We start from the raw sequence: 22,578 nt of genomic DNA, 5'->3' as shown, positions 1-22,578 counted from the left end.
TTCTTGGTCTGAACCTTTCCTGATTTTAAAAGCCACCACTAAACCTTCTCTTCTCCTCTCCAAGGAAAACAAACGCAGCTTCTCAACCCTCTACGTATAACTGCAATCACTCATCCTTAAGACAAATATCTTCTGTACTCCCTTGAAAGTTTTCACATTCTTCCAGAAGTGTGGTGCCCATAATTAGAAATAATATTCCAGCTGAGACTTGTAAGTTTGTATGTCTTTAATGTTGCTTTAGTTTAACTTCCTTTGGTATCCATGCCTCACTTTATAAAGACCAGGACCTCACAGCTTTATTCATTTCTTTGTTAACATGTCCCACCACATTCAAATATTTGCACACTAGCAATGTCCCTCTTTTCTTCCATTCTCTTTAAACTGAACTGTTTAGCTTGTATTTTCTCTCCTCATTCTCCCTGCAAACATATATCTCTTCACACATATTTGTGTAAATTCATGTTTGCAAGTGACAAAGACACAAAGAACAGTACCGCCTAGGAACAGGCCTTTTGGCCCACCAAGACTGTGCGACACATGATGCATTTGTAAACTGAAAACCTTTTGCAACTCCCCCTCCCACTCTGCCGAGGACATGGAGGTCCTGGGCCTCCTTCATCGCCGCTCCCTCACCACCAGACGCCTGGAGGAAGAAAACCTCATCTTCTGCCTCGGAACACTTCAACCCCAGGACATCAATGTGGACTTCAACAGTTTCCTCATTTCCCCTTCCCCCACCTCACCTTAGTTCCAAACTTCCAGCTCAGCACTGTCCCCATGACTTGTCCAGACTTGTCCTACCTGCCTATCTCCCTTTCCACCTATCCACTTCACCCTCTCCTCCCTGACCTATCACCTTCATCCCCTCCCCCACTCACCCATTGTATTCTATGCTACTTTCTCCTCACCCCCACCCTCCTCTAGCTTATCTCTCCACGCTTCAGGCTCACTGCCTTTATTCCTGATGAATGGCTTTTGCCCGAAACATCAATTTTGAAGCTCTTTGGATGCTGCCTGAACTGCTGTGCTCTTCCAGCACCACTAATCCAGAATACCTCTATTCTCTGTCTATTGACATATTTGTCAGGATGTCTCTTAAATGTTGCTATTGTATCTCCTTCAGCTACCTCCTCTTGTAGCACAGATCCCTCTGGATATTGTTGCTCGGAAGGATTTTGTCATTTACAGCATACTTCCTTACTTTATTAGATCTTCCACAATGAATCACTTCATATTTGTCTGGATTAAACCCCACCTGCCATTTCTCCGCCTATCTCAACCCTCCTGGTGTTTACTGCTATAATCTGCCTTTAATCCTGTTTCTGGGGCTTTATTTTTTAACAACATGATATATAATAAGAATTTAAGTACAAATTACAGCATGAATCGCATTACATGAAAACTTGCTCTTGAGCAATGCTATATAGTTTATGTATTGTCTGTTTATTCATGAAAAAGGAATCAGCTTTTATGGACAAATAATGTGTTTCTTCATTGTTGGTGTGGAAAGGAGGGTGGGGTGCTGTTTTTGGGGAAAGGGGTGTTGTTCCCACAGGTACTCCCTGAATAAAGTGCTCCCTCTTCCTTCCTGCTTTTATTCCTGTGGGCATTTGAAAAAATCCGTCTGTCTGCCCAGGCCAGTTATATTTTGCATTTGACAAGCATTGTTGGTATCAATTGGACTTTTAACCAGCTCAATTAGTCCATAATTATTCATGTATAGATGGTGGGCACAATTTTAATAATCATCCAACCTCTGTAGTATGGGAGTGAGCTCAGGGGTGGGCAGGAAGATGGCAGGCTGGGCACTTAACCTATTTTGTATGCCCTCATTCAGTGGCAGCATGCAATTCCAGCTTCATGGTATGCAAGAGAGGAAAGCATTTCATTGAATGAGTGCTTTGTTACAGGTTAGGTGATGTTCCTGCCAAATTTGAATGACTGGAAATGCATAGAAGCTTCAAGATGTGATTTGTACATGAGGATGAGGTGAAGCATTGAAACATTGAGAATAACTCCTGACTGCTGATGGATAAGGGATGGCATTGAGATGTATTGAGCAGCATGAAAGATTGGTGGTGCAGTGAGTAGGAGATGCTATTGAAAGACACATTCACTGAACTATTCACAGGGAGTGTTTGAAGTTCTTCAGCTATGTCCTCAGGTCTACCTGCTCCCATTCAGTTTGTAGAGGATGCTTGAAGTCATCTGACCTTGTGTGAACCTATTTTGAGTGTACAACACAGCAGCGTCTTAACACAAGAACTTCATTAACATGAGCTCAAGGCGTCTGCCTACAGTGCGTGCACTTCATGAAAGAGTCACATGACTAGAGCAGACTAGACATTTGTACACCATTCATCCCTCTTTTGATCCAAAAAAAGGCATGCAACATGACGCACATTTTTAGTTATGCAAGTTTACAACTGTATGCAAGAACTGCTACCATGTATTAAAAATTGTTTGTTGCTCCAGCTAGTCCCAATTTGAGTATTTATTTACATGCATGACATACACGATCTTTAAATTGTTTGTATCTTTTGATAGTACATATATGCATTGTTGGCATTTTTTCCAACATCTTGGTAGGACTGACATTCTGTCTGATTTGGATTCAAAATCTTCTAAATAGACTGCTGATTGGTGCTGTTGCCTTACACCTCTTTCCTTTAAGTTGCATTAGCTGTGTCTGACAAGGCAATCTTTTCAGTTTGTGACTTTAAAATGAAGATTCTTTTGTGTTCCTGTAGTTGAACTATCTCTGTCGAATGCTGTTTTTGGTCTCTTTGTCAATCGATGAGGTCCGTGAAACACTGTAACTCTCTTCTCGGGCATTTAGGGCAATTAATCCAAGCTTTTGACTTCCTTCTGCTATGATGAACACCTTTAGCTTTCTGTCTAACATCTGGAATTCCAATTCTTCAAATTTGGGTTTCAAATTTTCAGTATGGTATAGATTGAATCATTAAAATCTTCACTTGACATATCTCTAGTAGCCACTTTTAATTCATCTGAATTGTCTGATATATTTGTAGTAATCATAGATTGTAGCTTGGATAAAAGGAAAATACTGCTGATGATGGGACTTTGGAATAAACATAGAATGCTGGAGAATCTCAGTAGGTCTGGCAGTGTCTGTGGTGAGAGAAACAGAGTTAACATTTCAAGTCTGGTATAACACCTCTTCAGAACTGAAAGCTATTGGAAAATAGGTTTTATTACACATTTGATGGAGGCAGAGGCTCAGTGCAACAGACAGTCACCTTACAGCCGGAAAGTCTCAACACTGAATTCAATAACCACCACTACCTTGTTTCTTAGTATCTCATGTATTTTGCTCTCAGTGGAGAGGAGCCATTCCCTCTCTTCCATGCATTTCAATTTTTTTTTCTGTTTCTCCACCATTAACAACTCTGTTGCCTTTTGCATTAGGCCTCTGTGGCTGTCAGAAACATATGGAAAAAAATTGCTGACATCTTTCAGTTCTGAAGAAGAGTCCCACCAGATTTGAAATATCAACTCTGTTTTTCTCTCAACTGATGCTGCCAGACCTGCTGAGTTTTTCCAGCATTCTCTGTTCTTGGTACTTGCCAAAAAAAGTCTCGTTTGTCTGTTTCCCAGTTACACACTTTAATGCAAAATGCTTTAGCTTCGGGCAGTCAAACCAGAATGTTTCCATGCTGGACAAGCTTTCTTTTATTTAATCTGATGACCTCAAAAATATTGGCAACTTATCCTTTAACCTTGATTTTGCGTGGGATGTTCTAGAGATACTTTTTGTTTTTCTCCACATTGCTGCAGATGTAAGATGTAGGCTAGTTTTTAACATACTAGACTGGCCTAAGTACCTATTCAAATAGTGGATGGGTCTGGGCTGCTTATCCACATTGTGGGCAAATCCATCTGTTCTCCCTTGTTTGTCCTGTAGTTATAGATCTACAAGAGCTACATCTATCTCCTTCTTGAAAACACGTAATATTTTGGCCTCGATCACTTCCTGTGGTAGTGGCTTCCACAGACTCACCAATCTCTAGATGCAAAATAATGTCTCCTCATCTCAGTTTAAAAGATTTATCCCTTATCCTTAAACTATGATTCCTGGTTCTGGAATCCCCCACCATCGGGAACATCCTGCCTGCATCTAACCTGTCTAATCCTGTTAGAGTTCTATAGGTTTCTATGAAAGTCCCCCCTGCATCTTCTATGTACTCCAGTGAATACAATACAAATTGACTAAATCTCTCCTTATATGTCAGTCTGTCATCCCAGGAATCAATTTGCTTCACTCCCTCTATAGCAAAAACATTCTTCTGCAAGTAAGGAGACTAAAACTGCACACAATATGGGCCTTACCAATTGCTGCAAGACACCCTTGTTCCTGTACATGAATCCTCTCGCTATGAAGGCCAACATACAATTTGCCTTCTTTGCTACCTGCTGAACTTGCACAACAACTGGTGCATGAGGACATCCAAGTCTCCTAGAACATTCCCCATCTCAATTTACAGCCATTCAAATAAATATCTGCTCCTTCCAATTTTTGCTACAAAGTGGATAACCTAACATTAATCTACATTATATTGCATCTGCCATGCATTTGCTCCGTCTCTCAGCCTGTCCAAATCATTGCAACATCTATGCATCCTCCTCACAACTCACCCTTTATCCAGTTTTGAGTCATTTGCAAATTTTGTGGTATTGTATTTAGTTGCTTAGTTCCTTCATTAAAATCATTAACATTTATATAGTGATTGTTTAGTTGCACAAAAGTACAGGTTTCAGAGGGCAGAGTTAATGACATTATTACTGATCAGCAGACTCTTCCACCCATTCCTTAGGATTGAACTCATACCACGCATCATGTGACATTCCCTTGAGTTGCAAAGCAAGTCTTCAAAACATTTAAAATTTCTGCCATGTGTTTTTTAACTCTAAGAGATGTAGGGTGGAATAGATCTTTGAACATCTGTGGAGCAGAATGAGACGTGCTCACGTTTCTTCTTCCAGAAGGTGCACAAGGACAGCTTCCTGCTCAGCAGCCTGAAGGAAGAAGATGGCTCGATAACATCATCTCAGTCTGACATCATAAGGATCAGCAAATCCTTTGATGCCAGTCTGTATGACTTGAAGCTAACTGACAGCACGGTCTCCCAGTCGTTCCTGTCCTCTATCACAGTGGTCTTCGACGACAGCACACAGGAGACGCTGGACTAGCTGCTCTCTCTGGATGAGCTGGCCAAGGCCCTCAAATGTTTTGAAAAGAATAAAACCCCCAGAAGCGACGGTTTACTGGTCAAACTCTATTCTGCTCTGTGGGACTTGATTGGCCAGGATCTGATGGAGGTATATGTCAGTATGCTTCGGGCAGGTACCATGAGTGAATCCATGAGGAAAGGCATCATCACCCTCATCCAGAAGCGGAAGGGGGAGGGGGAGGAAATTAGAAATTGCTGATCAATCTCTCGTTTAAATGTGGACTACAAAATCTTGTCAAATGATACACTCTGATCAACTGTTCTGTACAGGGGCCAAATGATCTCTGAAAGTCTCGCAATCCTCAGGGATACGATTGCCTACATGCAGGACAGGGGGGTGGACACATGCCTCATCAGCATGAACCAGGAGAAAGCCTTTGACAGGTTATCACACACGCACATGAGAGATGTTTTCTCCAAAATGGGCTTTGGGGAGGGAATCTGCAATGGGATCCGACTGCTCTACACCAACATTTTTAGTGCAGTCTCAATCAATGGGTGGGAATCTGAAAGCTTTCCAATAAGATCTGCAGTCAGGCAGGGTTGCCCACTCTCTGCTGCCTTGTTTGGGTGTCGTATAGCACCCTTTGCCAAGTCCATCAGGAAGGATGCGAACCTGAAAGGGCCGAATATTCCTGGCAGCAGGGACCTACAGGTTAAGGCCTCCCTATATATGGATGACGTTGCCGTTTTCTGCTTGGATCCACTGTCCATGCACAGACTCATGTGCAACCGTGACCAGTTTGAACAGGCCCTGGGGGCCAAGGTAAACCAAGGCAAGAACGAAGCCATACTTTTCGGAAACTGGACCAACCAATCCTCTATCCCTTTCACCGTCAGGACAGACCACCTGAAGATGCTGGATATTTGGTTTGGAGGAGCTGGGGCATGCGCCAAGACGTGGGAGGAGCATGTCACCAAAGCGAAGCAAAAACTGGGGCAGATAGGAGCAATTGTCACTCTCCATCACGGGTAAATCCTGGTCATCCGGTGTGAAGTACTCTCAGTGTTGTCATATTTGGCGCAGATCTGGCCTATTCCCTGAACCTACGCAGCTATGGTCATCCGGGCCATCTTACACTTCATGTGAAGATCAAAGATGGACCATATCTGAAGGGACACAATGTATAAAGATCTGGAGAAAGGGGGAGAAAACAAATCCTATGCTACCCTCACCCTGATGGCCACTTTTGTGTGTGGCTGCATCCAGATGTGTATGGATCCCTGGTATGCAAACACTAAATGTCACTACGTAGTTTGGTTCTACCTGTCCCTGGTGTTGTGAAGGAGGGCTTGGCCTCGCTGCCACAGAACGCTCTAAGTGGTTGAACCGCTCTGTATCACCTGTCCTTCATGGAGAAATTTGTGAAGAAAAACACCTTTGACCACAAGTCCATCAGGAAGTGGTCAGCACGTAGCATCCTTGAGACCCTTCGGGAAAAAGAGAGGGCAGATCTTGTCGGGCAGGCTGTCAAAGTCATTTGGCAGAATGCCTCATCACCAGAACCTTTAAACAAGTGCCAGGACATGGCTTGGCTGGTGGTGAGAAGGGCTCTGCCTGTGAGATCCTTTATGCATGCCTGGACTCTCTGCTGCACCGCACGCTGCCCTCGAAGCGGCTGCGGAAGGGATGAGACTGTCACACACCTCCTCTGGAATCTGCCTGCGCAAAGGAAGTCTGGAGAGGAATACAGTGCTGTTTGTCAAGATTCGTCCCAAGCAGCTCCATGACACGGGACCCTGTGCTCTACGGTCTGTTCCCCAGGATGCACACTGAGATGAACATCAACTGCACCTGGAGGATCATCAACTCGGTAAAAGACGCTCTTTGGTCTGCCCAAAATTTGCTGGACATCCAGGTGACTGAATGTTGTGGACTGGTACATTCCAAGGTCCAGGACTACGTGTTGAGGGACGCGCTGAAGCTTGGGGAAGCTGCCGCCAAGGTATGGTGGGTAAAAGACCACCATCTAAGGTCCCTCTGCCAAAGAATAAGGTGGCCCATTCAGTAATTGGGCCCTGCTGTCACCTCAGCCATAGGCCAAGAGGTCGTCTGTAAATATAGTGTATGATGGACATCAAAGACTTAATTTGTCGTCTGTACATAGGAAGAGCAAAGATCTGAGCGGGTTCATTAACTATCCATGTACCAAAGATGTATTTTCTATGAATAAAGTGTATTGTTGAAATAAACAAAAATGATGAAGGTGTTGCAACTTGTTCCGATTTGCTCATCAAATCACTAGACATTCTATAATTTTGTCATTGTTCATGGAATAATTTCCAATTTTGATTCATATCCCTTGTCATTTGAACAAGAGTCGATATGAGGAAAGTTGTAGACATTTTCATTTAACCATTGTTTTAACTGTTGTTGATCTTCAATTCTTTTTTCTGTTGGCAGCTCGCAGCTCTGCATGTACATGTGCATCTCTGTTAGTAGCTGTGGTTTCATACGGGTCTGCATCACTAATCCCAGTGACTCTTCTGACATAATGTTTTGACTGCACATTAAGGTTTTATTTAAGTAAACTCTGCCTACAGTATATGTGCTTCATGGCAGAGGTCACATGACCATAGCAGACTAGGATTGTCTTTCAATTGAAATAGAAACAGCCTCTCATCTTTTGACGCCCAGGAATACAAATGCTGTGTCAAGAGCCGTGTTCCTGCTGTGATACTCTACCAATTGAATCCTTTCCTCCAGGCTCTTTCACATGTTTAACCAGCTGCTGCAGCCTGAATGCACCTTCCCTTTTATTAATAACAGGCTACCATTAAGACCCAGGAGAAAGTAAGTACTGCAGATGCTGGAGATCACGTTTGAGAGTCTGGAAAAGCTAAATAGGTCAGGCAGCATCCGAGGAGCAGGAGAAGCGACATTTTGGGCAAGAGCCCTTCATCAGGAATGAGGCTTGTGAGCCGATGGGGTAGGGAGGTAAATGGGCATTAAGACCTGCTCGTTAGCTAGCTAGAAATTGTGCTACCTGTGCTGCAAACTGTGCCTTCCTGCTGAATGGGCAGCCAGTGAACAAGCTAGGCAGCAAGCACAATTGTTGAAAGAAGCATGCAGCACAAAGTTTGAAGGTGACTTGATTTTCATTGACAAGACATGGGTTATCACACATCTTGAATTTAATGCCCACTAATAGGCCTAATTGAAATTTTAGCCCATGCAGTACATTAAATTCTCAACAGAATTAAGACCATGCTGCTTCAAGAGCACAGTGAGACATTAGTTAGGGCAAGTGAAAGTAATCCTATTACATGAACATAATCCAATAAAGGGCTAAGGGGCCTTGATCTGCACATAGACACAACAAATAGCCTATTGACATATCTGCAGTAGCTGATTATTTAAAATCCTATAAGCTAGTACCATCAGGAGTCATATGTTTTATATTTCCAAACCGATTAAATCATAGAATTTTAAACAAGAAATGAGTACTTAAATGTAAGTAATGTAGAAATAGTTATTGTACTCAACAATTTTTTCCTGATTTATCACATTCAACACACCCAGTGAATGACTTTAAGAAGCTGCATTGTTCTCAACTGCTATCAGGAAAAGTTTGAATTAATAACATTTTTGTGACAGTTATTTTTAACAATATAAATTTAACCCAAAACATACTACTTCTGATGTAGTTGTCCCTGCTGTTTTAAGATTGCTGCTGGTGCATACTGGACTATTGGTTACCACTATGGGTTGGTGTATGAGTGGCAGTGTTCATAGCACTGAACAAGGAGGCCCAAGTCCAACTCCCACCTGCTCCAGAAGTCTGTCATAGCAATTCTGAACAAGTTGGTTAGGAAATAAAAATTATAAACAGCATAATTTTGTTTACTGAAGCCAGTGTTACTTTTTATTCATTCATGGGATGTTGGCATCACTGGCTGGGCCAGAATTTTTTGCCCATCCCTAGTTTCCCTTCAGAAGGTCGTAATAAGCAGCTGTTTTGAACTGCTGCAGTTCATTTGTTGTCAGTACACTCACAATGCTGTTAGGGAAAAATTCCAGGAATTTCACCCAGTGACACTGAAGGAAGATCACATATTTCCAAGTCAGGATGATGAGTGGCTTGGCGGGGATGCTGTAGGTTGCAGTGGTCCATGTATTTGCTCCCCTTGTCCTTTTAGAAGGTCATGTTGGGAAGGTCATGCTGTCTAAGGATCCTTGGTGAATTTATACAGTGTATCTTATAAATGGTACACATTATTGCTACGTTATGTTCAGGAGGAAACTGTGACAATCCAGCAACTCCAACCGACAGGGGCTGAAGATCACCAGAGAAGCAGCTTGATCTGCCACAACCTCCAAAGAGACTCTACACTCATTCAGGGATGTTGGTGAAACCCACTGCTGATTCACTCTGTAAAGCGCAATGAGTTTGTGTTGGGATCAAAGAAAGTGTTATATTATGGCATAGAATCCAGACCACAGACAGACCTGTACTTTTAAGACAATTACATGATATAAAAACATGACATTCAGTATAAAGGCACCACCTCGCTTTCAGTCATTTTCTGTGTCACAGAGTCAGTGTACTGTATTCCATTATTGGCCATGTGTATGCAATGTACAGTAACATTACTAAGCATAAAACTCAAACTAAATTTGTAAGTCTGTGTGATCATAGTCTTATAAATAGCTTGTGCTGTAAGTAAAGCCATCTGACTGAAGAAGAAGTCAACTACATGCATGAACATTGCACAGGCTAACGTAAAGCCACAGAGCTGTATCAATCTGTACATTATGTAAGTAGTTTATGAGGTTATTGGCTTTTGGGAAAAGTGAACTTGCATAAGTTTTGGAGTAATGGTTTGCTATACCTTTTAGAATAACAACTGAATATGTATGAATGGTGTCATCGTGATGTCAGACCATATGACCTGGAACCTGGATCTGGAAAGTTCTAGTGAGATGTCCTCCTGTACCTTCTCTTACAAATGTATGTGTGTGTATATATAGTTATGTTTGATAAATCCTGTTAATGTTCATTCACCTGAGTATACACCTGATCGTACTCTTCTACTATCATTTTATGAGTCTGTTAATCTACTGAATTCCTTCCTCACCACTTCCTTTAGTAAAGCCCTTGGTGTCTCCCATCCTGATTATCCCCTTGGTACAGAATCTACCTTAGCTCCTTGTGTCCACAAAGACAAGCTTAGATATCAGGCAGTTAGCAGATTTAGTCAGTAATCGCAATATGCTGAATTATATCAAATTCTATTGGGCCACATACTCCTCTGAAACAAACAGGCCCCTATACCAGGATCATCATCAGCAAACATCAGCCCAGGATTCTCATTTAACAACCAACCACCTTCTTAAACCTCTATTCTCAAGTCCAACAAATACAAGGAGCTCACCAGAAGTTGCTGACTGTTGTTGAATATTAATGGGTTAAAACCAATACAGAAAACACAATTAAAAGAAATTAAGCTTTGGCTGTTACGAGCTATATTATCTAACCTCCTTTTTATTGTACTCAATGACAGACTGACCTGGCTGAACTGGAAGCTGCCCGACTACTGGTATGCTGTGCCATACTACCATCTGCTGGTTAAAACCTGAAGAACACAGACAATGTATCAGCAGCTAATCCACCAGGATTCAAATTCAAATTTTATTTCTGATGCACCAAACCCCAATTTATTGGCAGCAATTCTGAAATTCTACACAGGATTATACATTCAACCAGTTGGTTACCATAACCCAATGAATAAAAGAGCCTTTTGAAAAAAGCTTAGCAGAAAAAGTACCTCGATTGCCTACAGCCATACTAGTCTGAAGACGCCTGATCTTGCCTGATCTTGGAAGCTAAGCAGACTCAGACCTAGTTAGTACTTGGATGGGAGACTGCCTAAGAATACCAGATGCAATAGGCTTTTAAGAGTGGCTCAGTGGTTAGCACTGCTGCTTCACAGCACCAGGATCCTGGGTTCAATTCCAGCCTTGAGCGACTATCTGTATGGAGTTTACACATTCTCCCTGTGTCTGTGTGGGTTTCCTCCCACAGTCCAAAGATGTGCAGGTTAGGTGAATTGGCCATGTTAAGTTGCCCATAGTGTTAGGTGCATTAGTCAGAGGGAAATGGGTCTGGGTGGGTTACTCTTCGGAGGGTTGGTGTGGACTTGTTGGGCCGAAGGGCCTGTTTCCACACTGTAAGGAATCTAATCTACTGATAGGAAAATGATTGTTGCAGGAGTACAGATAGCTGTTACATGCTGGAACACAGTTGATTTCTTGAGAATTGACTGGGAAATTAAAACTTCCAATTGGCTATTACCCAATGTCAGAAATCTTCCAAATGAAATCTCAAGTGTGAGCTGGATTTGAGACTTCAGAGGATTTCAGCTTACTAGCTTCAATAGATAGCCAGAAAAAATTAGAGGGAGTAAACCCTATTTTGCTCCTTACTCGAAGTGCAGTAGGTACACCATCTTGCTGGCTGCATGATCCTACATGTAGCATGAACCTGAGAGCACGTGTTTCTGATTTGTGGGTAACTTAATTGGTAAGGTGAACTAGGTTCTGGTAAATGTTTTAACAAGCACGCATGGCATGCAAAGACTTGCACTAGATCTTCTCAGTGCTTGCAATTAGGTAGGTCAAACCACTCTCAAACATCCAAGAACTAAATATTGTGGTTCATCCCACAATCAGCAACTCAGTTGTTCACCACCCACCACAGAAAGTCTCTCATGCTCTCTCTGATTGCTAGAAGGAAGTTGCTGGTCAAAAACCACTGTCAAATAGGAAAGTGAGCAATTCCTTTCAGCTAATTTGCAGAACCCAGAATCACTAAACCAACTGCACAACTGCAAGAGGCAGTGCCGCCAGAAGCACCACCAGAGTGGGGAGCTGAATGAAGAAGAAGAACTAGCTCCTACCTCCTCACCCTTGAATCACAGCAAATTGGAGACCATCACCAGGAAACAGACTTAACAGTATTACAAATATAAACTACTGTGTAAATGGACTGAGGAACATACAATACAAGAAGAGATTTAATCTGTTTGCCCTTACGTTAATGTCAAATTTAAACAATCATGTGATGGAGTTTTATCTTATGAAGAAAATACATCTTTTGGATGAAAAAATAATGGTTTGTAGCCACAAGCTAAATTATTAAAGTAACTTTTGCAATCTGTCTAACTCAGTCTGATCATGAAATTTACCAGGATTCAAATTCAAATTTTATTTCTGATGCACCAAACTCCAACTTATTGGCAGCAGTTCTGAAATTCTACACAGGATTATGCATTCAACCAGTTAGTTACCATAACCCAATGAATAGAAGAGCCTTTTGAAAAAAGCTTAGCAAAAAAAACCCAGATCTTCTGATAGGAAAATGATTGTTGCAGGAGTACAGATAGCTGTTACATGCTGGGATACAGTTGATTTTTGATAAATGGTTTATTAACATAATCAGAATAAATTAGAATAATCTAAAGAAATTGTCAGGGATTTTGTATGATTCGTGGTGTTGGGCCACACAATAGTGTTAGTACAAGTACTGACAGTGAAGCAGGTTTTTAGCTTGTGTCCTTGGTCACAAGAGAAATATAGAGATGAAAGATTATGGATTTCAAAATAATATTGGAATGCAATTACAGATTCTTACATTTCTTAAGGAAGAGAAGGAAATGAGTATTATGTACACTGCATTCCAATATAATTAGCACACTCGTAAATATTACAACATTATTGAAGTAAATAGTTAATAGTTTCATGTTAGTATAGGTTCAAGTTAGATTTATGAGTGTCACATGAATGCGGGGACATCATTAAATGTGTGAACTTTATACTCATAATACAAGACATTATATTCTCGATATGCCCTTTTATGACTCCACCAGAATTCACCCAGCTGACTAATCTCATCAAAGAGATATAGATCATTTATTTGGGAAACAGCAGCAGGAGTGTTTTCTCTCCAACCTGGAGAGAATACACTAAGAGAATTCAGCTCCTCACATGGGCAGGCACTCTCACTTTTCTAACATTGTGCTGCAGACCACTCATCAGAGCATTATACCTTATAACTGCACTCATTGCCCTCTCTCCACATGCCTCACAGCCTTCTCATAATACCATCTCAACAGCCAACAACTACACTCTCGCTCATCCTATGTTTTCTCACATTCACATATCAGTATTGTTCTTCCCATCTCTCCACACAAGCCATTACCCTCTGCTTTCTCTCCTTGGAGGAGAAGATAGTACACAACTGCCCAAAATGCCAGAGCCTTCTGAGGCATCTGTGCTCTGACATATCAAGAGATCTGTAGAAACCCATTCAACAATCTCATTTCCTTGAAGCTAGGTCTGTTTCTATCCCCTTTGCACTGTGAAGCAACAAATGGCTGAGGAGAAGGGAGCTGGTGTTGTTGCTGTTGTACCACCTTCTCCTCTTGCTGTTACTGGCTCAGTTTTGGTGCTTCTCTGTCCTTCATCAAAGGCCTAATGTGGAACTACATAAGCAACTCCATGCATGGTGAGGGTCAACAGAAGAAAAATGTGACTGTCGGTGAATGAAATGCATGTTAGGTGACATGACATGTAAGTTGGTAATCATCTATCAAGCACTGAAATACGTTCCAAGAAGAGATAGTGTGAGCGGGAGCCCCTTGTGTTGTTGTGGCTGGGGCTCTTTAGTTTTGCTGTTCAAAGGCTTCTCAGCCTCTCAATTTCAGCGTAGTAGTTCCTATGGCATGAACTGGCCAATAGGAAGAGACTGTTTCACTGGTGCACGACTGATTACAGCTTCTAAATTTGTCTTGAAAATATTTTTCAGTTTAGTTTTTAACTGAGTGTCTTCACATTATTTATATCAACCAAAATAAATAGCTCAAAATAAAATAAAAATCTAATTGGGGCTGAGTTTTCCAGTCCCGGAAGTGACAGACCTGAAAGTGGGAATGCAATTTATTTATATGTAACCATAATGCTTTTCCAACTTCATCTGAATTAAACTTTGGGCAGAAAGGTCCAAACTTGATTTTCCTACTACATTGCTGATTAAGGTCCTTAAGTTATCTCATAATGACTAAATAAAGAACATTTAAAGACTGATTTCCACCTGGGCTATAATAATTTCAGCTCAAGATGGAACAAAACTAAAGAGGTGGCCCACCTAACTGATAAACTAATGAGGGCAGGCTGTCGTTGTTGGTGAGTTGGGAAGTAGAGCTCTCCAATTTGCATACATTTGCACACAATTTAGGGACTGTACATAGGCCAGGGAGGTGGTCACTGAAAGCCTTTGCTTCTGAACCCTCTGCACCTTCTCCATGCAACCTCCAACCTCAGAAATCCTTCCCTCCAAACAAAAGCACTTACCTGGTACCTTGGTCCTTGGCACATTGAGTGTTCCCTCAGTTGTCAGACTCTTTGCAAAGGCACTGTCGATATCAAGCGCTACCACTTCTGATCAATTGGCAAAACATCTATTTTCAAGGCCTTGCTTTCAAGGAAAGACCTCCTGAGTGCTGCCCTCCTGAGTGCTTTATTAGAGGAAGATATGGCAAGTATTTCTGGGAAAAATCAACACAGATATCTTACCACCTTTTCAGCAGTGGGCAAAGCATACAACTACACTGAAAGATCCCAGTCATGGCTTTTTTTGAGAAAATTCCTTTTGAACCAGGAACAGCAGGGTTACTACTCCTGAATTTGCAAGTTTGAGAACTCTGGGCAGAATTTTCCCAGTCCAATGGAGATGGGCTGGAAAGCAGGAAGGTTGGCAATCTGGTGGAGAAGACATTTGGAAAGGGGATTCTGTCATTCTTCTTGCCACCATGCCAGCTTGCCAGTGGCCGAGTATTTCCCACCTCCATGGGCATGTTGCTCAAATGGGGGCAGCCTAAACAAGAGGGTAAACTGCCAGGTAAACCTGGAAGCTTCTAGTGAGTTCCTGTACTGAGAGGCCCTCCTTGAGGGGTGTTGTATGGAGGTGTCTCAGGTAGAAATGGCCTCCATCACAGCAAATGCTTGTACCAGTACTAACACCACCAGCTTGCTTCCCCCACTCCTACACCAGTCCCCCCTTCCCACTCCCAATTTATCAAGATGCTCATTATATTGTTCCTTTTGAAAGTGTATTGAAATGCTGCACTAAGGCTTTTAGTCAAGGATAGTAACCCTACCTAGGGCTGAAGTTCAGCCTCAGCTAAATGCCCAGCCATGAGTTGTATAAAAGAAGATAATTGATTCAGTCAATGTTGACACGCTATTGCCTCACACCTGGCTATGAAATGAGGAAGTTTCTTTCTGTAGTAGGAGGAAGTAAATGTCCCTTGTACTTCCCAGTTTTGTATATATGCCTTCACCATAGTATACCTCCCATCTAATGTTTTTGGTAGTTGCATAGTGGTATTGTAATTTGTAAATGGGAGTAATCACTTTGTAGCATTTGCCTGAGTACATTCCCTTGCACTACTTGGTCATTCCTTGAGGGATTATTCTAAATGGTCTGGAAATAAAAGTCGCTGATTATAACCACACCAGTTTAAGTGTTTAACTCAACATAGAAACATGCTTTTCTTTGGAATGCCAACGTCAAACATTGCCCAAACTCTGTCTTTTTATAATACTATTTCATTGTGTTTAAGTTTCATGGTGTACATTTCCTGTAGATGGGTGGCACTGAAGAAATAGATACTGATACTTTTAAGCTGAGAAGGTTTCTCTGCTGTTCTTGGCTTTTTAGTGTGCTTGGAGGAGAAAGTGAGGACTGCAGATGCTGGAGATCAGAGCTGAAAATGTGTTGCTGGAAAAGTGCAGCAGGTCAGGCAGCATCCAAGGAACAGGAGAATCGACGTTTCGGGCATAAGCCCTTCTTCAGGAATCCTGAAGAAGGGTTTACGCCCGAAATGTCGATTCTCCTGTTCCTTGGATGCTGCCTGACCTGCTGCGCTTTTCCAGCAACACATTTTCAGTTTTTAGTGTGCTTTTCAATTATGAATGTGGAGTATAGCCAGAGCATTGATTTTAACTCTTCCTGCATGTTAATGTTGGGGAGGTGGGATTCAAAAACAAAATATGTTACTTTCCCACTCAGAATCTGACCCATTTCTACATTTATAATTTTCAACTGAAGAACTTTGTAAGTCGATGAAGTAGGAGTATTGTTGAATAAAGGCACGGTGCAGTTCTTTTACATCGTTAGAACCCTAATTAAATTTTAATCTGTGCCTAATTAGGGAAAATCACATAGATTTCCCACCAGGCTGTAGCAAGTTTATGGCATAAGATATTTTCTAGGTTCTTCTGGTCTATAAAGGAAAATAGTAGCGGCACGGTGGCACAGTGGTTAGCACTGCTGCCTCACAGCACCAGAGACCCGCGTTCAATTCCCGACTCAGGCGACTGACTGTGTGGAGTTTGCACGTTCTCCCAGTGTCTGCGTGGGTTTCCTCCGGGTGCTCCGGTTTCCTCCCACAGCCCAAAGATGTGCAGGTCAGGTGAATTGGCCATGCTAAATTGCCCGTAGTGTTAGGTAAGGGGTAAATGTAGGGGTATGGGTGGGTTGCGCTTCGGCGGGGCGGTGTGGACTTGTTGGGCCGAAGGGCCTGTTTCCACACTGTAAGTAATCTAATCTAATCTAAACCTGCCATACACCCTTCTTTTCCATAGGGTCCTTCTGAATCCTCAAGGAATTGGCCAAAGCTCTCCAATCTTTCCCTGACACCAGCCACTACACACTGCCTTAGGTGGGTCTGGCAGCACATGATGTTAAATCCCTTGGAACTAAAACATAGGACAATGAGTTTGATTTGCATGACCCTCCAACTGTCTTCCACATTTAAAACCAAACCCAGTACTTTCTTTTTAACACCAAACAAAACACAAACCATGGTTGATCTGCACGTACAGCTTGCTGAGTCATCATGGTAATCAATTACCATCAATTCATTTGTTGGGGAGATATAGAGGACCTGGTCAATGCTGACCAACTTTCCAAACCTTCTTACAAGTGAATGCTGCATATTCTCGATGAAGGTCCTTAGCTCAGTGATGCTTGAGACATTTTTATTCATTCCCCACATATTCAGCACAACCCCTGATGCTGATGCTGATGCTGATGCTCTGGCCCATAAAAAGAAACAGAGAATTGTTGCATCAAGGTTAACAATATAGATATCAGTGAATGCCAAACAAAGTCTAAATGTTAGAAATCAAACACTTCCTCAGACTGAAACATTTCTCAGCGACAGTTGTTTCCTAGTCTCTGTGTCTATATGCTAATCAAATGTCATTTGGTCTCAAATCTACCTGCTCTTAGGTTCTCTCATGCCTGTCTGCCATGTTGAACTATTGTCCTGGCTTCTTCAGTTCTGGAAGTTGCCCCTTAGAATCTTAGATCTTAGGTCTTTGAATCTCTATTAGATTTTTCATCTTTGTTTAAGGAGAGATATGGCTAGTCCATCTCCTTGCTCTGCTAAGTTGTCACCCTGTCACTGGGCTAGGTTCTGCGAACACAGTAAACAACCACTCTCCTAGATAGATGGCCCAGCAAGTATTAGAGTTCTCCTCCTAATCAGTTCAATCAATATGTTACAACCTGAACAAGATTCCTCAATTAGTTACAGTTTCAGACTGATACCCCAAACTGTTAAGCGCATAGGCAAGGAGGGATGAACTGGCTCCCCTTCTTTATTTACAAATATACTCCATAAGTGTTCATTGATAGGGAAATCCAAGATTTTGACCCCGTAACAACTGCAGAAGCATGACCCTTGTGAGTCAGTGATAATGTCTCTACCGGTAGGCCAGAAGGCCTGAGTTTAAGTCCCACCTGCCTCAAGGATGTGTCTTAATATCTCAAAAAGGTTAATTAAAATATATGCAATTGGTAAATGTGAAAAAAGATCTCTTAAAAAACACAATAAATCAGCCGCGATAGACTTCCAAGTCAGATAGATTTGTGGCTTAGAGGTGATTTCTTTTTTTTGTGCCTGTGACCCATGATGGTAGAAATCATAGGTTGAGTTAGATGTTATTCTTCGATTCCTTGATGAGTTGCTGCAGTGTGTCTCGTAGATGATCCACAGTATGGGTATGATGTGCCAGTCATGTAAGGAGTGAATGTTTAAAATGGTGAATGAGGTGTAAAGCAAGTGGTTGCTTTGCACCAGATAATTTTGAACTTCTTAGTATTGTATCCATCCAGACAGGTAGAAAATATTCATGTACTCTCCTGACTTGCACATTATCTACATTTTGGAATGGCTTTGAGGAATTAGGAGATGAGCCACTCACCAAATATCCACAGTTTCTGATTTGCACTTGCAACCAGATGGTTTACCTGGCTCATCCTGTACTAGATTTTTGGTGCTGGGAATAATGACAATGTTAATGACATTAGGTCCAGAAAGAGGTGGTTACAATTACTCTTTTGTTGGAGATGGCCGTTGCCTGACATTTGTGTAGTATAAATGCAGTTGTTCCTTATTCACCTTGAATATTGTTCATGTCTTGCTGCTGAATTGAGAATGAAACTGAATACTTTGTATTTATCAGCAAACGTTCCTATTTATGACCTTATAATGGAGGGAAGATCATTAATGAAGCACAGCAGCCATTTTTCACCAGCAATACCCGATGATTATCAAAAAGGTGCATAACAAGATTTGGAGGTGGCAGTGTTGGACTGGGATGTACAAAGTTAAAAATCACAAAACACCAATTTCTAGTCCAACAGGTTTATTTGGAAGCACTGGCTTTCAGAGCGTTGCTTCTTCATCAGTTGGTTATGGAGTATAAGATCGTAAGACAGAATTTATAGCAAAAGTGATGCAACTGAAATTATATATTGAAAAAGACATGGATTGTTTGTTAAATCGCTCATCTTTTAGAATGACCATGTTGATTTCAGTTCTTTCATATGTAAATCCCAGAACTTGTTTTTAAAGTTACATTCTCAAGTGAACTTTAACAATAAGTGCCATATCGGCCCAGATAATGCATTGAAGGTGTGAGGTGCCCTGTGTGAGACTGTCTGTACAGCAATGGTCAGTCTGGTTCTCATCTAAAAAAGGGATTTACAGAATCTTACATGGATTCATGCAGTTTTAGAGCAAAATAAAATGTAATTCTACAAGTACAAATTCACCCCACAAATGTTTGTGTGTGTATAGTGCAGTGGGGTAAACTTTTGCTGTAAATTCTGTGTCTTGCAATCTTATACTCCACAATCGCCTGATGAAGGACCAACACTCTGAAAGCTAGTGCTTCCAAATAAACCTGTTGGACTATAATCTGGTATTGTGTGATTTTTAACTGTAATAACAAGTTAACTCATATTTTCTGTGATTTTGGTGAAGGAGAAGTATTAGTCATCACACCTGGAGAATATTCAGTTCTTCCCAAAATAGAAACATATAATTTTTACCATTCTTATGAACTACTAGGACAGATGGAGGAGATATTGTTCAACATCTCATACAGTCATACAGCATGGAAACAAACCCTTCAGTCCAACCAATCCATGCTGACCATAATCACAAACTAAACTAGTCCCGCCTGCCTGAACTTGGCCAATTTCCCTGAAAACATTTCTTATTCATGTACGTACCTAAATGTCCTTTAAACATTGTAACTGTGCCCACATCCACCACTCCCTCTGGAAGTTCAATCCACACATGAACCACTCTCTATGTTAAAAAAAAATTGCTTTTCATGTCTTTTTAAAATTTTCTCCTCTTACCTTGAAAATATGTCCCCTAGTCTTGAAGTCCTACACCCTAGGGAAAAGACACCTGCTGTTCACCTTATTTATACCCTTCATGATTTTATAAACCTCCACAAGGTCAGCCCTCAACCTCCTACGCTTAAGTGAAAATGTCCCACGATGGAGTCAAGGTAGGAAGAAATGAACTTGCTGGACAAGGAACAGGCTGATATGACTTCAACAGTTTCCTCATTTCCCCTTCCCCCACCTCACCCTAGTTCCAAACTTCCAGCTCAGCACTGTCCCCATGACTTGTCCAGACTTGTCCTACCTGCCTATCTCCTTTTCCACCTATCCACTCCACCCTCTCCTCTCTGACCTATCACCTTCATCCCCTCCCCCACTCTCCCATTGTACTCTATGCTACTTTCTCCCCGCCCCCACCCTCCTCTAGCTTATCTCTCCACGCTTTAGGCTCACTGCCTTCATTCCTGATGAAGGGCTTTTGCCCGAAGCGTCAATTTCGAAGCTCCTTGGATGCTGCCTGAACTGCTGTGCTCTTCCAGCACCACTAATCCAGAATCTGGTTTCCAGCATCTGCAGTCATTGTTTTTACCTACCTGATATGATGGGCCTACTAGGAGAGGTAATGAGGTCGGTGACAGTCCTGGCAACAATGGCTTGATGTTCGGATGTGAGGTCATGATTCAACAGGAGGATTATAAGTATCTTCAGGATATACAATGTTCCTTGGACTGCTGTTCCCGCCGCATCCTGCAATCCATGAACAATGCCATGTGCTGTCATATGTGCACCCTCGACTCCACTCTGCAGCAACATCGACTCACTCTCTCTCAAAGCTGTGCTGTTCCCCAGTTCTACTTCAGCCTTCGTCTCAACAAAAAGACATTTTCTCTTTCTTTCAGACAGCAAGGTGCACAAGCTCCAGAAACGTATGGACTCCAAAATCTGTCCTGCGCTGCCCTCCCTTTCCGCCTTTCAGACCTCATCCCTTCTCATCACTTAGAACCTATTCCATACCGTCCCTTGACACCCACCCCTTCCCAGCTCTCAGATGCCATCCCTTTCTGTCTCCCAGAGGTTACTTGACCCCCAACCCCAGCCCTTGGTGTCTTTTCAGAATACCTCTTGAACTTCCCCTCTGAGGCTGAACAACTGTCCTCGGCAAAGGATTCAGCTTTATACCCCCATGCCCCTACCTTCATGAATTTCACACTTCGCATGACGTTGAATTGTTTTTTCACTGTCTCCATCTTTGTGTTTACTGACCCCCTCCCTGCCCTCCATTCCACTGATCCCTTCACCTGCCACCAGAATTCACCCTCCACTTGGACTCCTTCCCCGGCCTTTTACCTGCACTCGATCTCTTCATTGAAAACTGCTAGTGTGACGTCGGCCATCTCTGCTCCTCTCACCCACTCTAACCTGTCCCCTTCTGAAAATGCTGCAGTTCACTCTCTCAGGTCCAACCATAACATTTTTATTTCGTTGGTGGTTCCATTGCAGTCTGGCAGACTGATCCTTACCTTACGGAGGCCTCATGCCAATTCTCAGACAGTTTGTCCTACCGCTCCCTGGACGATGACCCCACATCCAAACATCAAACCATTGGCGCCAGGACTGTCACTGACCTCATTACCTCTCAAGACCTTCCCCCCACTGCCTCCAACCTTATTGTCTCCCAACCCTGGACAGTCTGCTTCAACCTCCTTCCCACAATCCACAAACCTCTTGCCACTTGTCCATATCATCCCCACCTACATCCGTGATTCCTCTCACGCCCTCTGGAATATTGCCAATTTCTAGTTACCTGCCCCTTACTGCTTCCTGTTCAATATTGATGTCCAATCCCTCTACACCTCCATCCCCCATCAGGATGGTCTGAGAGCTCTTGGCTTCTTCCTTGACCAGAGGCTTGAACAATCTCCTCCACCTGGCTGAACCTGTTCTCTCACTAAACAATTTCTCCTTTAATTCATTTCACTCCTGTCAAGTCAAAAGGGTACCCGCGTGGATCCCAGTTATTCCTGCCTCTTTATGGGGTATGTGAAAAATTTTTGTTCCAGTCCTACACTGGCCCCCTCCCACATCTCTTTTCTTTCGGTACATTGAAGACAGTTTTGGTGCCGCTTCATGCTCCTTGCGGGACCTTGAAAAGTTTGTTCATTTTGCCTCCAACTTCCACCCCTCTATAATGTTCACAGCATTCATTTCCAACACCTCCCTTTCTTCCTTGACCTCTCAGTCTCCATTTAAGGGAATCAACTGTCCACTGCCAGCTACTACAAAACCATGAACTTCCATAGCTACCTTCATTAGAGCTTTTCCCACCCCATGTCCTGCAAGGAATTGCATCTCATTCTCCCAGTTCCTTTGCCTATGTCATATCTGTTTGGATGATACTACCTTCCAGCGCTGCTGACAGGACTTGCTCTTTCCAAGGGCGTGGTTTCCCACCCACTGTGGTTGACAGGGCCCTCAACCGCATCAGACCCATCACCTGTGCTTCCCCCATGCCCCTTCCCATCACTCAACAGTGTGATCAGGTCCCCCTTGTCCTCACTTTTCATCCCACCAGCCTCCACATTCAAAGGATCATTCTCTGCCATTTCAGACAA

Source organism: Chiloscyllium plagiosum, unplaced genomic scaffold (genome assembly GCF_037043375.1).
Source record: "Chiloscyllium plagiosum isolate Xiang-an unplaced genomic scaffold, Cpla_swu_hap1 HiC_scaffold_11, whole genome shotgun sequence".
In the NCBI taxonomy this organism is placed as follows: domain Eukaryota; kingdom Metazoa; phylum Chordata; class Chondrichthyes; order Orectolobiformes; family Hemiscylliidae; genus Chiloscyllium; species Chiloscyllium plagiosum.
The sequence above is the reverse complement of the archived record's forward strand: the minus strand, read 5'-3'. Positions refer to the sequence as shown.